Source organism: Odontesthes bonariensis, chromosome 5 (genome assembly GCF_027942865.1).
Source record: "Odontesthes bonariensis isolate fOdoBon6 chromosome 5, fOdoBon6.hap1, whole genome shotgun sequence".
In the NCBI taxonomy this organism is placed as follows: Eukaryota; Metazoa; Chordata; class Actinopteri; order Atheriniformes; family Atherinopsidae; genus Odontesthes; species Odontesthes bonariensis.
Window position 1 is genome coordinate 27,053,762 of NC_134510.1, and position 17,319 is coordinate 27,071,080.

A 17,319-nucleotide genomic window follows, 5' to 3' on the forward strand; every position below is an offset into this window, starting at 1 on the left:
TGACTCATCTCTTTCTATCTTAAGCTTCATTTTCCTCCAAGCCTGTACTCACAGTACAGAAGCTCAGGAAGAGGACCATTTTTAGATCAGTGTGCTCATTTCAAGCACTGTAAGCACACCAAAGAATCCAATCTTGCATTCTTACAGATACAGAATTTAAAGATTAAATGCATCCCTCCTGCACCATTGACTCACATGTATAAACCATTCGTGTCCTGCAGCTTATCTGTACAGTATTAACTGACACGATGTGCAGCTGTGTCCTGAATGAGCTAGGGCTGTTGCAGATTAGCCTGTGCTACTGCAGATGAAGGTGAGGCCTGACAAGCAGCACACAATGACTCTGCAGTCTGTCCCCTGGCTGTATTCTGGTCACACAGGTACACCGGGGTTCTAAGAACTACTAAATGTCTAATGGGTTTATAGCTGACATTCTGTATCTTACCACTTAAAGCCACTGAAAACTTAAAACCAAGGTCAGATTTTGAAAACAAAAATCTTTTCAGTATGAAACTGATTATATTTATCACTGCAGTTAAAGAAAACTTCTTAGACTGCAATGATATCTAAAAATGTCCTTTTAGCAGAGCTACACGGTCCTACATTGACTTTAACATCTCTATAAGATCTCGATCAATATATATGATCCTGGATTTAAGTGGGAGTTATAACTCTTTCTAATGTCTCTTTCTGTATTGATTAAATGACTTACTATGGTGGGAATGTTCAGTCTATCAATGAGGATCCTGATGTGGAAATGTAGAGAAGATATCAGGATTCAGCTTTGTTGCACCAAATATTTCTATGAACAAATAGAGTTGAATAGAACAGAATTTTTCGTAACGCAAACTATTAGCGTTCTATTCAATTGCACCAAGATGGGAATACCAGACATTGTGAATTGGCAGCCAGGTATCAAGCCAGGAAGAAGGCAGAGAATAAACCTCTCACGACTTCAGTGCTGCTAAGCTGGTTAAAAATAGAGGCAGAAGAGAGGGATTGAGAAAATCATGGTGGACAGAAAAGATGGGGGAAGGAGGAAAGAACTTGCAGCAGAGTAGGTGAGGAGGAATTTGCCGAGTGACCTTGACTGACAGTAAGACAAATGTGTGGCAACTTGTAACTACAGTGATCGTGAGTGCTCATTTTAAGCCACAAGCAACTTGACCTGATGGACAAACTCTACCCAGACTCATGTGTATGACAATGATGAGCATGTTTGGCTGTATGCTGTTGGCTTGGTTGGTGAGTAAGAGACACATATATATTTATAAATACAGGCTTCACAAGGTTTAAAACACTTAAAATATGTTTTTTAAGGGGTGGAAATAAATACAGATTAAAGCTGGAAGTATCATTTAAGCAGCAATTGGACAAAATTCTCTCAAACACATTTACTTGAGTGTTGTAGTGGTACTTGCACCTGACTGGACCCCCATGGAGAGAACATGGGTCCTCTCAGGTTTTTGTTTGCAAAAAAAGTAAAGGCTGTGTAAGCCCATTGTTGAAGAGGATTATGTGTACTGATTGCCATGGAAATCTACAAAGTCTAAATCTCCTGACTTGTTCACATTTATCTCCATATCCCTCTTTTATTTTATTTTTTTTTTCCAATATGCCTTCCTTCACTTCTGTTTGGGGCTGATTCAATAAACGCCAGGCCAGAAGGACACACTGTGTGAGAGGAGAGCAAGAGGATGAGGGAGGCATGAACAGCAGCACCACGGTGAGTGACAATGTTGAGACGCCCGCGCAATCTGGAAGGCATGCGAGTCTGGAGGGGAATGGAAAGCGGGACTCAATGATAGAGCGTGTGGAACAGATGAGGGCCCAAGCTCATTTGACAGAGGAAGAGAGAGGAGCTTTGGGGATTAAAGAGGAGCTGAAGGTGGAGGGCAGGGAAGGCTAGTGGACAGCTGGTGAGGCCTAGATCAGATCAGATTGGTTCAAATTGAAGTCACTCGTTCCAGCGTTCTCACTTTGAAAACATAAACATTGGGTTACTGAACTATTCCGTAACATGATACATTATGAAAACAAAATATATACAAATATGACCTAATCTAATTTTAATCTATGGCAAGTTTATGCCGAAAAGAAAGTGCATTGAGCTAAAAATAGACGATCCATATTAACGCATTTGAATCCAGAGTCAAGTGTGTCTATAAATATCTGTGAGAACTGTACGTGTTGCAATGTTAAGAGACTAACCTATCTAACTGCTACATGTTGTTTCACACATCAGTAAGAAAACAACAGCCTTCTAAACATAACAGCTGAGCCTGTTATTCTCTTAAATTAAACCTCCTTGGAGGCTACATTCATATTCAAAGAGTTATTCATTTCCAGAACTTTTGAAGTAATGTAACAACAAAAACTCAGTCTGAATAAAACATGATTAAAATACTATCACCAGAACAATCAAGAGAGACGATTTTCTATATAAAGTAGTATAATTTTATATATGTTGATGAAACTATGGATTATGGTTTTATACACTTTAGGAAGATATTATGCCATTGTTACAACTGCTTTCTTGAAAGTGGGATTCCCACTGTAGCACAGACACATAAGCAGCATAATATCACAGTATCATAAGATCATCTATGCCTCTGAAATATTCAAAGAAATTAGGTTATAAATAACAAGCCTAACCGTAATACCAATAAAGTTACAATACCATAAACCAAGTAGAAAAGCTGAATATAGCACAAAGGAAAGTAGTGAAAGTAGCACAAAGGCAACACATCGGACACAGATTTGTGTCATTAAAAAGAAGCGATGCAGGCATTAAAACCCTGTTCTTATTGAATTACAGGGTTTTGATGTGTAATTATTAAATTAAATGGTTTTAATGCCTTTAAATGCGTTGTAAATCATTGCTTTCTATTTTTAGTTAGGTCTTACACAGCGCTGCAACTTTGGGGGGCATGTGGTTTTGTGGGCATTGTTTGAGCTAAAATACTATCAGAGAATGTTGAGAAACTCTTATACTTTAATTATAGTCATGAATATTAAGGTAAGCACAGTACTGCTAGTAGCCTGATCCTATGTAAGTGAATAGTGATTGTGTTTGGATGTGTGTAACCTGGCATCCATGTTTATGTGTGATATTTGAATCCCTGGGAAGTCGGGAGGTCAGTTGGTTTAAGATTATGGTTAATATTTAATGCTATCAGCTCAGGTTGCATCATTCTTCTGTACTACCTTGATGACTCTCTGCATGTGTCTCCACATTTCTCATTTAAAATAATGGGATGTCCAACAAGCCCTCTAGGGAGCTCAGATCTCAGTGCTCATGGCTTTCCCACAAATGATGTTATCCAAGTTGTTATCGGCACTGAGCAGTTGACTTGAACTTGGACAGGATGGCATTCTTCCTTTCTGCAGTATGAAGTGTGTGAGTGTGAGATAACAGTGAAACAGACACAGAGAGGTGGCTGTTACATAACACATTCTACAACTCACTACTGATCTGCTGTTTCCCGTACCTCTTAATTCTCACCTTCCTCTTTCATTTTTTACATTTCATGTGCTTCAGCTAACAGAAGTATTGGTCATTTTCTACAAGCCCAGCAACATGAGAGTCATCTTACTCCAGTTAGGTTATGTTGAGTCGCAGCTCTGGTCCAATCAAACAGGGTTTTGTCTCCTCTCTCCTCCAATCACAGCCATTTGGCCTCCCCTGCTGATGTAAGCAGTAGCATGATGGAAACAGATGTGCATGTTAACTTTACCCGGTGCTTCACCTGAACAAGAAGAGACAAAAAGACAGAAAGATTTGGTTATCAATAGTTGTCATGGATGCATTATAAATGCAGAGCAGAAATGTGCTTCAGTCAGCAGGATGGTGAGCTTATAAAGCTAGCCTTCATGTTTCTATATTTGTGGTGTTCATTTTTTATACTGATGATGATCAGCCATGTGCAAAAAAAGAAAACTCCCACACACTATAGTAGTTGATGCCAGAAATGCAGCTCAGGTTATGCTGATTTAGCCACAGTCGGATGAGGTGTGGATGAAAAAACCTGTTCGGATTAAGTGGTTGCATGAATAATAGAATTAATTATAGTTTATAGTCAGGCAGCCTTTGCAATGATTTCATAAGCAGAAATTTGTTGCTATATTAAAAGCAAATGAATGCTAACATTTGTTTAAGCATTACAGCTCAGGGTTGACACTGGGAACATGTTGCTGTAACAACATTTTATAATAGGCAACTTTCTTTTCAAAAATATCTAAACCATTTCTCACAGCCCCATCATATTGCTGTACAACTAGAGCACTGGAGTTCACTCTATGAAAACTCTATTAGATTTAAGAAATATTTTTAATTTAAAGGTAATAAAAAAAAACCTGTGGTTGGAGTTTTTCTGTTTAATTTGTAATAACATTGTTCTAGAAATCAGTAAACATGTGGTTTCTCATACTGCAAAAACCACTTAACTGCAATATTGAACTGTTGGTTAAACTCTGGCTGGTGGGCATTTTTATGTAATGAAACCCTGAAACCCTGAAATGATTGCTGCCTTACTACAGTAATGTACTACTGTCAGACCACATTAATAAATGAGCACTGCTATTCTTAGGATGTGATCGGTTGAAAACTGCAACACGTCATGCAGGAGGATGATACAAACCAATTATTTACTGTTTATATATATTACAACCAGGCAACTCAAAGACATTTATGACTGTTCATTTTGATACACAAAAAATATGGAAAAGGTTTATCAATGTTCATTGAAGCCATTAATTACTACTTGGATATGCTTTATATAGGGGGTTAGTTAACAGGTTTTATGGGCTCTGCCTAGCTTCCACTTACATACTTAGTTTTTTGTCACTGTTTTATAAGACTTTGTTGACTTGAGCTTTATTGAACTCATCTTCATTACTTTTAACAAAAATATCACAAGGGACCAATAAATTAAACAAATTTGGCAGTTCAGAGGCTGTTGGCAAAGATTCTCCAAGTCTTGATTGAACATACTCATGAAAGCATTCACAAACTTTGATTATCTGCATGAAAACATCTGAATCTGTCATATTTATTCACTCTTCAGTTTGTTATCTGTCCAAAGCTACCTGTTCCAGATGGGAAACCTCATTTTTACATCATGGATCAATTATAGCTGTTCATTCAAATAGATTACATTAAACAGTTGGGCTGAGCTACTTTTAACTGAACTACCCTTGCACCATCAGTAATGTAGACTTTCTTTTCAGCTTGGGCTTCTCTTTGCTTTATTCTACCTGTTTGAGTGAGTAGAGCCGACCAGTCAAAGTGCCAGCTGTTTTATTCCTCAGTGCTGACAAGACGTTTTATTAATCAACTCATCCAAACTCCTTCCCTGTTATTATTAAATTTAATTCAATCTGAAATCACATTTCAGGGCATTCAGACAATCCTGCCGTCACACTCTGACATAAATACACCATAGAGTGAAAAAGGTACACCAGAAGAACAGCATTTTTTTCACTGAGCGTCATTCAGTACATTTTTCAGGCCTTGATTTACTAGTGTGATATGATAACATGTGGTAGCTAACATGACGTAATCTAATGAATCTGACTCACTCTAGAGCTACTCAAGTTGATGAGCTGTGTGTGTGTTTGTGTGTATTTAAGGATGTTAGCCTGCCAGGATGTGTCCAGACGTTGGTTTCAATTAGATCAAGCTTGCAGCCATGCCCACAATTTTCCGTAATCCTCATTGAAACAGCTTTCTCACTCATTTGAATATATCAATGAAATCCACAAGCACAGTCAGCACGTGTCACATCAACACCCATTATATTCAAATGTTCTTTTGATCTAGTTGTCCAAAGTGTTACTGGACATTCAGCAGTCTGTAGTTCAGCACAGTGTCCTCCATGTGTCCTCTCAGCTTGGTCTTCTGAGAATGAAAATGACCTGTGATTTACTGTGATAACATATCGGTTTAAATGGAAATCTGGCAATCCTTCAGGCTTTGCCAGCGATGAAGCTCCTCCTCACTTGCCTGTTCATTTATGTGTGCAGTTTTTTTTTTTTTTTTTGCAAGCTTAATGTGTAGGCATGCATAACCTTGGGAACTATCCTTCCTCTAAGCATCATGGGAAGGCTCAGAGGACAGGGAATTAACCAATCAGCCGTTAGGGTCACCCCAGTCGAACAACCCTGACGACTTACTGCCTCTCTTCCTTCCTTTTCATCTCCACTCTCCTCATCACATTACTCATCTGTTCACATAAGGCATGCACACTCTTCTGCTTAAGATGGGCCAAATGCAAACGTAAGCTGCATATATCTAGGAAAAGAAAAGTAATTGATGTTTTACAGCTCAATTTAGACTCACAGTTAAGCTATTAAAAGAGGAAGATGGAACGCATGGGGGGGAGAAGTTGTGAAAGAAGTGATTAGCATTAGCGAGCATTAGCACGTGTGATTTGTGTATCATTTTCACATTGCTGTCGTTCCCTCTGCCAGTTGTGGGGGACTTAATAATTCTATGTGAACTTAATCAGAGTATAACATGAATGTATGCCCTTTTAAATCAATTTCTTGTTAAGTTGAACAGCAACATATCGCCAACTTAGTTTGCAAGGGAAATTGGTGGTTGTGATGTTTTCATCAGTAACCAAGCAGCAGGCAGGAGGTACCTGGCATGTATCCCAACCAATAGTACACAGTACTGGTATGTTGTAGTCCGAACTTCAGATGAATGCATTAACCTCACAGCATTAGGGCGTGTACAAAATTGGATGTCGGTGGCAATATTCTTTAGAGGAAGGTGTCAAAGGATTGTGAAAACTAAGCACACCCCATGATTTAGTAGAATTACATGTCTCAGTAACAACTTCCAATAATAATTTTCTGTGTGATGTTGTCAGTCCACTCTCCTTTACAACATTGCTTCAGTTCATCGAGGTTTGCAGTATTGATTTATTCTCAGTACAACAGCATTTCTGTCAAGTTAAGTTCTGTACTTTGAACCATTGCAGCGCCTTGATTCTTTTCTTTTTCAGATATTCTGTTGTAGATTTGCTGCTGTTTGGGATCATTGTCCTGTTGCATGGCCCACTTTCAGCCAAGCTTAAGCCTTCAGACAGAAGCCCTCACATTTGACACTAGAATATTTTGATATACAGCAGAGTTCATGGTGGACTCAATCACTGGAAGATGTCTAGCTCTTGTGGCTGCAAAACAAGTCCAGAACATTACCGTGTTTGACTTTGGGGTGAACTTGTTGGAGCGTCCACTCCTGGAAACATTGGCAACTGTCTTGAGTGTTTTCCATCCCTGAATAATCTTTTTTACTGCTGAATGATGGACCCCAGAATAATGGGCAGTAACAATTTCATCTCTAAGATAATTGCTGATGTCTTTCCCTCTTGGCATTTTGGTAATACACATCTGAGTTCTCCAGACCAGCAAACTGCCAACATTTCTGCTTTTATAGAGGTGCTCACACCTGCTGATGGCCAGTTAATTAAAAGCATTTGATTAGCAGGACTTGGCTGCTATAGACACTCTTAATTTATGAGTAAGCAATCACAATGTACTTCATATTCAACACATTGTATCTGCATTTTGGTTATGTTTTTGTTGAATAAATGATGACATAGTATAATATGTTGTGTTGCTCATCTGAGGTTGTATTTACCTAATTCTAAGACCTGGTAAGGACCGGATAAGCTTTAATTACGCCCGGATTTGTGAAACCTTTTGACTGAGAGAGGGTGTGCTTTATTTTTCAATTGACTGCATGTCAGTCAGCTGTATTCTATTTGTTTATACGTATGCATGCATTTTTATATTGCACATCTGTGTATGAGTGTAGCATGTCATACAAATGAGTGATGTGATAAGGAGAGAATCTTTTTACCCCATCTTTGGGGTCATTTTATTGATGTAACCCTGACAGACAACCTTCCCATAAAGGATCATCTATTCACTTCTGGTATCTGCTGAATGATGAGGGCCTCAGACACTAACCGTGCACTGCCTTTCATACAAATAACATGACTCTATAGCCTGTAACTGTACTTGGGAATGCACTCAAAGGGGACAAAGCAGTGGCCAGTAAAGAGCAAATTACCAAGTCGCAAACACACTTCCACCAGAGGAACAATGTCTGTGAGAGTCAGTAATGAGCACACAGCAGCCTCTTTCTGCCAGAAGAGTGCTCAAGATAAGGGCACGAATGCACATCCAGTGTACAGGCCTAGAGGGCAGAAGATACAGAAACACACACATGCACACACACACTGAGAATCTGCACTCAACACACACTCGGAAGACAAATGAACGGCTAAAATTAGCATGCAGAGTGCAGTCATATTTTTTTTCTGCAACTTTTACCTTTTCGTTGCATACATATATGCATAAGTGGTCCACAAGAGTGGGAGTATGGCGCAGTGTGGGGGCTTAGGCGAGTGGGTGCAGTGGCAGTGAAAACATTGCTGAGATTGCTTAACAAGTATTGTGTTGTGCTTGCACTCCATCATACTGACTCATTGGGCACAGCAGTGGCAGTCCCCCCCTGACAAACGTAAACTGGGTCACATGGCCCCGACGTAAACATGCTGACGTGTATGGGCACCAACATATTAAGATACATGACGGTCTCATTCCTCCGCCTCGGTTCACACCATGGCAGACGAATATGGTCATTTCAGTTAGTCTCCTTGTTAGCAAAATAGCTAAAAAACCCATTTGGTTGCATTTCATGAAACTGGATCATAGGCACAGGAGGAATGTTGGTGCTGATCACATTAATTAAAATTGTGAGATCCTAAATTGGTCTTGGAGGAGCTTGCGCTCCCAGAGCATGCTTACTTCTTTTGTACACACAGGAAAATGTCACGAAACACAAACTACGACAAAGAAGACCCAGAACTGTTGAGCAGCTAGAATCCCTAAATCAGACCAGAATGGGACTGCATTCCTTTCCCAAAGGCCCAGCTGCTGGTCTCCTCAGTGTCCAGATGTTTATGTACAGTACTACTGATAAAGGAGATAAAATAGGAGGGGATGCTACCGAGTGGTAAACATGGACATATCCCAACTATGTTAAGGTGTGTTGCTGCCATCAGATTCATAAACCTAAAAATATTTTCCTGAAACAGTGTCTGCTTTTAAACATTTGTATGTTTCCATTTTGTATTGTCAATTAAATATCAGTTTATGAAATTTACAAATCATTGCATTCTGATTTTGCTTCGTTTTTACACAGCATTCAAACCTTTGTGGAATTTGGCTTGTATAAGGCTATATGTATTGCTATGAGATTTTACCAAAGCTTGGCATGAAAACTGTAAAATTAGCCAGCCTCAATCCTTAGGAAATAAAACCTACTCACTGATTAGTATGGGGTTACATTGGGTTTATGTGCTGGAGTATTTCAGCTGGTCCAGGCTAAGAAATAGTATGTTAAAACATCACAACTCTTCCTTTGTTATGTTTGGTTTTAAAATGGTCAAGCTCAATAAATTAATTAAAAGAGCTCCAGAGGTGTTAGTTTATGTTTTTATAAGCTTTGAAGAGGTGACCTTTTTCTTCTGGTTTCCAGTATTTATGCTAGATTAAGCCAACCGTCTCCTGTTACCTCATGGAAACCTCTCTTATCCAACTCCAAACACATTTTTGTTCCCACATAAATACTACCTCTAAATCTGAGCCCTATTCTTCTTCCTGTCTTTCATCCTTTTCAGAGAACTTCTTATGCAATGCAGGAGTGTGCCATGTAGTCAGTTTAATCTGGATAGGGTGACGTCTGCATGTGTGTCACAGAGGGGGAGAGAAAGAGACTGAGAGGAGGAGTCTGGCAGAATACCCAGCTGAACTTTAATCCTCTTACAGTCTTTAACTATCTATCTCTCATTCATCTGCCTGCTATCTATCTGCATCTTCTCATTATTGTATCTGTCTTTTTGTATATTTTTTGAAGGAAATCACCTTTTTGTGGTAGAGGTGAATACAGTTTGCATCTTGCTGAGCTTTCTCCTGCTTCCTATTTCATACTTCCTCTCCGTACTGTCTGTACCAGCCTCTCTCTTCCTTTCCTTTATCCAGCTCCTATGTGTGCTCTTCCCTCTATGCTCTCGCCATCCCTCGGCCCCCCTGCAAGGTCGTTCCCAAGGACAGCCTGCTCCCAACATCCCCTGCCTGATTGGTTGATAGGCATTAAAGGGCCGGTTCCCCCATAGAGCACATGGCTCGACTCCAGCTCTGCTTCTGTCATCACTCCCATCAATCCAGAGGCTGCTTACTGAATTTGCCTTGCACACATATATACACTCACTAGTTTACATATAATGCAACAAAATAGCGAATACAAGATGCTGATAATGTATCTTACATGCTCACATCCATTAATCATCTTGTTTCTTAAATCAGGTTGGAGTGGCTTGCTCTATTTCACATGACAGGTCACTTATCAGGGTAATAAAAGATATGTGAATATGCGATTGCACATAAGCAGAAAAAAGGCAAAAATATTTGATCCAAACTGACAGATAGCTCGTACGGTCGGAGCAATACAAACCTTTCCCTTCACAGTCGGTGAGCATGACACACTACAAGCTCAGCTGACCTGAAAAGCACAAACCAAACAGCTTCAAAGCAGCCAGACAGTCAGCAAAATGGCCACCACAAATGTAGTCAAATGTGCTGTCTGGAGTGGAAAGCGGATTTGAAGGTGGTTGATGAAACATAACAAATGAACAGTTATGAAAAGATCCAAAAAAATGAGTGCACCACTTAATAGGCCCCCGTCTTGGGTGAAAAGCTTCTCCGCTAATCTGCTGAATAATCGTAGTGCTCAAAATCCATTTTCCCTTCATCCTCGTGAACTCACAAAGTAATTTGACAAAGGGGCATTTGGTACAAATGACTTTGCTTTGTTAAGTGCTTCAAGAATCTTATCTCATTATGACCATTATATGTAAGAATGACCTTGGCCAACCATAGAAATGAAAGTACCTCAGAATAGTCTCTGTGAGACTTGGGAAAGTAACCCATTCTATTCTATCAGTCTTTTATTTGTGCTTTTATGTCACTGAAAATAGCTTCAGAAAAATTCTTAAGGCGCAAAGAGTAACAACGAAAATAGCAAGCCAGATAGACATCAAAGGCTGAAATACCAGCACTTCTGATTCTGACTACCTATTGTATTTTATAATTTGTTTAATCTGTACACACTGAACACATCTTGATTCTTCAGTCAGTTGAGTGCCAGCCACATAGCTACTCTGAGTTTTGTTGCAAATATGAGGCTGTTAGTCCTCCAGCAGAGACCCAAGGAGGTTAATGTGCCTGTATGGTGGTTATTGAATGTTTTATGAAGACCTTGAAGAAGGCCACAAGCTGTCATGTGCTGGTTAGCCAAATAGGACTGCTCTATTTTCTACAAGCTGAAATCTCCTGAGCTTTTTCCATATCTCTATACAACATACAAATGACATTTGTAGACTATTTATACTATTTTATAAATATAATTCAGTGAAAGACCTTGAATTTCTCAAATATTCATATCATGTTGAGAAGCCAGTGACAGCAAAGTGTTATCACATGTCAAAAACAGCAGTTTTAACTGTTGTAGAAATAGCTTGTGACATCTAAGAAATCATTCAGCTGAATGCTATTCAGAAAAAACTGTAAGAGGTTTATGGTCTTAATGGAACTTTAAGCATGCTTTAAAGGCTAATTGTGAATAAATATAGAATAGTGCTAAACTGAAAACGAGTTAATGAATGTTTGCTCTTTAATGCCCATGCAAACTGAGAGACCAAATTAAAGGCTTTTTACTTCCACTCACTCATATTGCATTCATTAATCTGTTTATATAAACATATAACACTGAAACCACTGACTCGCTCCAGAACAAGAAATTAGCACAAGATTAACTTCATGGAATGTATCAACCAAAATCCAAAAGAAAGCAATGGATTTTCACCAATAAGCCACTTAGAAATGAAACCATAGAATGCAGATCAACAGCGACTTCACATAAAAAACACGATGTTCCTAATTATTCACTTCTTGCATTGGTTACTCTGACATCTGAAAATGTTGACAGATCCGTGAGACGGTGAATTTGTTGCAGTGTTTGATGTTGGAAGAAAATGACCGGAGGAGGAAGAGGAGGAACAGTATGGGTCAGGGAGGACAGAAAGAGGAAATGCTTTTAAACCTGGAGGAGAGTGGAAAATATAATCTACCAGACATGTTTTGAATAGCTTTAAGCTGAAGTCATGCGTGTTCATTTGGGTTGATCATTATATTTTACAAGTACATTGATTCTCATGTGCTCTCAGTTAAATGTGTCTGGGGAAACTTTGGATGTACCAAACGCACGCTGTACATTTTGTGAGACTTTGTTTCTTAACTCCCAAACAAGAAAAACTGCCTTTCCCCTTTGTATGTTTCTTCTTTCATGGCAAACATGTTGACAAGCCACAAAAGGGAAAGCAAAGGCATTTTGAATAATATGATTAATGGTTGAGTCATTTGTTCATACCCTCGATAGGTTTTTATCATGGTGTCCTGTAAAATACCGTCCCTGCAAGCAGCATAAGGGAAATATAACTCATATTAGAGTTTCCACATCAGAGCAGACATCATTCTCAAGTCTTTCATTTAAGGGGTCACAAAATCCTCAAAATTAGCAAGAAGGGCGGTGGATGCAGCAAATAAGGGCGGCACTGTCGACTATGGGCCTTTGTGTGATGTAAGATGGAAACCATGGAGACCACATGGGAACGTTTTAGGTGGAGAACAGTCTCAAATACTTCATTCATAAGTTAAAACAAAAATATTTTCAAAAGACACAATATATGTTTTTTAAATTTTGATTTCTAATTTGATTTCTAATTGTTTGATTAAAGATCCTGCTGAAATTAGCATGCTAACTGGCTACCATGATGTACTTCTATATCTATGGATAACCTCTGTGCACATTAGTTTATGAAGCCTAGCTGAGCTAGGCTGAAAACAGATACTAAATACACTCTAAGACAGGTGCAAGGCAGACTCCCTGACAGCTTTGACTCCACATACATTTGTGTGCAGGACTGTTCATACAGTTTGCCGGCATTAAGAATTGTGACTCCTGCACCCACCCATTTTTAAGCTGTACATGTGAAGAAACAGATTTGTACCTCCTGAACTAATTGGCTGTTTGGACACGAACACCACACACAAGATTGGAAAACACATCAGGCTTGTTTAACAGTGGTAATGGGTCAGGAACTCCAGTCAACTCTTTGTTTGGAGTTTTGTGTCCAGACCATGTAGAAGGTCCATCATCTCTTAACACTGAACCCGGCATCCTTTTACAAATGATCACATAAAACTTCCTTTCTTTTTCATGTTTCATGTACCTGATCATTACTGTACGAAGATGGGGACCATTCCCCAGAATCCAATGTCCCATTGGGACATTTTTGCCCTTTCTTTATTAGTATATCTAGATGCTAACAAAAGTTTTGTAAACTTAAACTAGTACTCTTACACTGTGGTACTAATTGCTTTGAAATGGCAGTGAAATTATAACATTTGAACATGAACGGTATCACCAGCTCCCATATTTTATGACTCATAGCATTTTTAAGCCATACCATACCCTAACCCTAGAAATGCTGAACAATGCTGCAAAACTTGAAATCTCAATACCTGATAAGCATCTTCCACTTTTAGCTCATAAATCAATAAAACAGTAAAGAGACGGCTGAAGTTTATGAGGGCAGAATGGCCTAAAGACAACATAGTTAGCTTGGGTTTGTTATAAGCCTTCTGCTCTCTTGCTGTACTAAATTGTCCTTGAACATTCATCTGCCACCACTCTACCAGCCACTGACATCAGGCCAATCCAAAAAACCAAGGGACCAGGTCGGGTCCCGGCAGTAAACTGAGACTGCATATCTTAGTTTAGGTGCTTTTGTATGCACTATAAGTCACCTACACACAAGTATCTGGCCCGAGTTTTTTCCTTATTCTCCACTCGGTTGCCTAAGTTTGCATCCAATGAGCAAAATAATTTTTGGGAGTTTTAAATCTCTGCAGAGCCTATGCATAATAGGGAGCAGCATCTGATCAGGCCACTGAAGCAGACCAATCAGAGAAGACTGGGCTTTTTGGATGAGGAGGGGCAGCCTCTCTAAATTCTGTCACAGATAAATCTGTAAATATTCATGCAAATAGCATTCTGTAGCTCAGTTAATGGGGAATTTAGTACCCTTTAAATCAGTGTTAAAGAAAAAAAAACACATTGAATTGTCCTCGCACTGTACATTGCTGTAACACCAGTTCTCATCTTCTGTTCTAAATGCTTTATTTTAGCTTCTGTCTAAATTAGAGCAGACCCTGACTGATGTGGTAAAAAAAAATAGAGGTTTGAGCTGCTTACTCCTCTTTATGTATCAAAGGAAGATTGACCTAGATACTGGCAGGCCTCATGCAAACATGTTTCACAGTGATGTTGACAAAGAGGGGAAGAAAAATCTGTTATGCTAATGAATCATCTGAGGAAGTTTAGCAGCATAGTTTTCGGTAGGAGAGAATTATTGTACTCCATCTGAACACTGGGCTTTGTAAACTTGCTCATTGCTCATAGCACCCTTACAAAAACTAAAAAATGGCAAAAAGGCAAAACATGACCACTTCAGGTTCGAGTTGGTGTAAGAGAAACAGCAGTAACCTCCTTCACAATACCAACATGCAATTTGTTTTACAAATTTGTTACAAATTGCATATCTAACCATTTCAATTGCAGTTTCCAGTGAGTCTTTACAGGTGTAAAATATTACGGAAAAGAAAAACGGCAACACAGAGAGGACGACTGATTTTGGTGAATTAGTTCTCCTCACAATTTAGGATTGCATAAACTATCCTTAATTATTATCAGGCAACTTTTGTTAAATAGAATAAATGTTTTCAGTGTCGCTCGGTGGCGAGGTCCGTGTCGTCCTCATTCGTTTGTCAACTGGTTTTCTATCGGTGCGACTAGATATTTGTAACAACGGGGCCTGAGTGAACCAACTACGCATGCGCCTGACTCAATATCCATTTAGATAAACATAATAGAAGAAAAAGTTTAGGAACAACATGGACGTGAACAAAACCTCGGCAGTGTGCTCTAATCATCTGCTCATGTGTGTTAAGTTTTGACACAACTGACGCAGAGGAAGTTTGACTAGGACCATGTGCCTGTTTGTACAGTCCCACTATGTTTGCACATGCAAACACATAAACCGTATAGCCAGCCACACCCCTCTTCAGATGAGTAAAAGGTGTGCCTTTATGTCACCTGATCTCACATAATTTCCAGGGTAGTGCCATTGGATTGTGATACATACACTAAGTGCATCTGTAGGCATGTGCAGGGCATTTGATATACAGTATGTTTGTCAGATTTTTGTCGGCTGAAAACAAGCCCAATGTGAACCCAAAAGCTGATACCACGAAAGCATGTAAAATACTAACCAGGTTAGGTTTCAACTCTTAAATGTTAAATGCCTTGGGTTTATTAAACCTTGTAAATCTGCAAGTGCTAAAACAAGTGGCAAGCTTTATACCTTATAACTATGTATTTCTATGGTAAGAAAAACACAAGAGTGCCCTTCCATAATAACCGAATGATCACTAACAGTCTTGTGTTACTTTCACCACACTAAATCCCAGTGGAATTTTCCACCACCCACCAGTCTCTGTCCTTCTTCATCTATGTCTTACTTACTTCTTGCTCCGTTCATCCCATTCCCAGCCGCCCTCCCTTCTCATGTTTCATTTCTGTCATCCTCCATAAGCCCATCTGCCTTTCAATCATCTACCCCCTACCATGTCAGCCCTCACATCTTTTTGTTACTGTCTGTCTTTCTCTCCTCTTTTCTGTATTTTCCTCCCATCTCCCATTTATGGACTCTGTGAGTGGAACACAGATTATGTCAGACATTTCTAAAATCAGATTAGCTAGGATCACCTTCACACATACACTTGCACATGCACAAAAGTACCAATTTATCCATACATCCCTACATAAACTTTATTTTTGGCTGTCTCTACATACAGTGTGGATGTATATAACGGTTTGGAATAACAATTTGAGCAATATTCTTAATTTTCATTCAATATTATCATGCATGTGTACACAAAGATATGCACAGATTAAAGTAATTTTGTGACAATATCACATGGAAAATCATTAGTTTCTTGCACAGAGCCCTAAAACTAATATTATCTGACATCTGTGGGATGAACTGGAATGCTTGGAACACTGATTGCAAGCCAGGTCTTCTTTCCCAGCATCACATGACTTTACTAGTACTTTTGTGGGAGCAAACAGCTGCAGCCAAAATCTTTTGGAAAGCTTTCCAAGAAGAAATAACATTTTAATAGTCATGTTTTTTTAATTGCATGCTCGTCAGTCACATGCTGACCAACTGCAGAATATGAGTGTCCACATACTTTTTGCCATGAGGATATACTTACACATAATGCACACTATTTTAGACTGACCCACATGTATTTTCCTAAACCCTACAAACACAGGGCTTATGACACTAAAACCTCATGACATAGTACACATCTGCAACCCTGACTCATACAGAGCATCGTGACGCCATATTTTCCAATATCACTGACTATGCAGACCATCACGCATACCCTCTGTTCTTTGTTTCTTTCGGGGACGAGTCCTGTGTGGTCGGTTGCTCTTTAAGCCACACAAATCAGCATTATGTAAATTAGTATGACATGGCAGCATGAGGGCAGCATCCACTGAGACAGAATAAGTCAGTAACAGCAAGTACCAGCTTTTTCTCTGTGCCATCTCTCTGCCCTACTCATTCCTTCTTCCTCCTTTTTTTTTTCCCTGCATCCCCCTCACCCATCCCTCAATTTCTGACTCAGCAGAACAAGTCAGAGACAAGGTCATCTGACTACTGTTGCTGCGGAGCTTGAGAAATGGGTGGGTGGGGTTGGGATGGGATGGGGGAGGGGAGAGGGGTACCTCTCTCCTCCTTTCTTGCACTGAGAGGGGGGTAAGGGTTATGTGGTTGGGGGAGAAAGGCGAAAGGAGAAACACGGAGGAATGACAGTGGAAAGGACATGGTACTGTTGGCAGCCATTTTGGTTGAAATGAGATTGAAAGAACTTTATTAACAGCACCGTGATGACATAGCCACCCTCATGGACAGCACTGTTTGCCTCAGGTCACATTTTTACATCTGAGCCTAGTAAGTGATGCACATATCTCTACGTTTTTTCTGAAGCAAAAACTTTAAATGGCAGAAAAAGTAATTAAAGAAAAGGGCTGACAGTGTAAGTTAGAGCCAT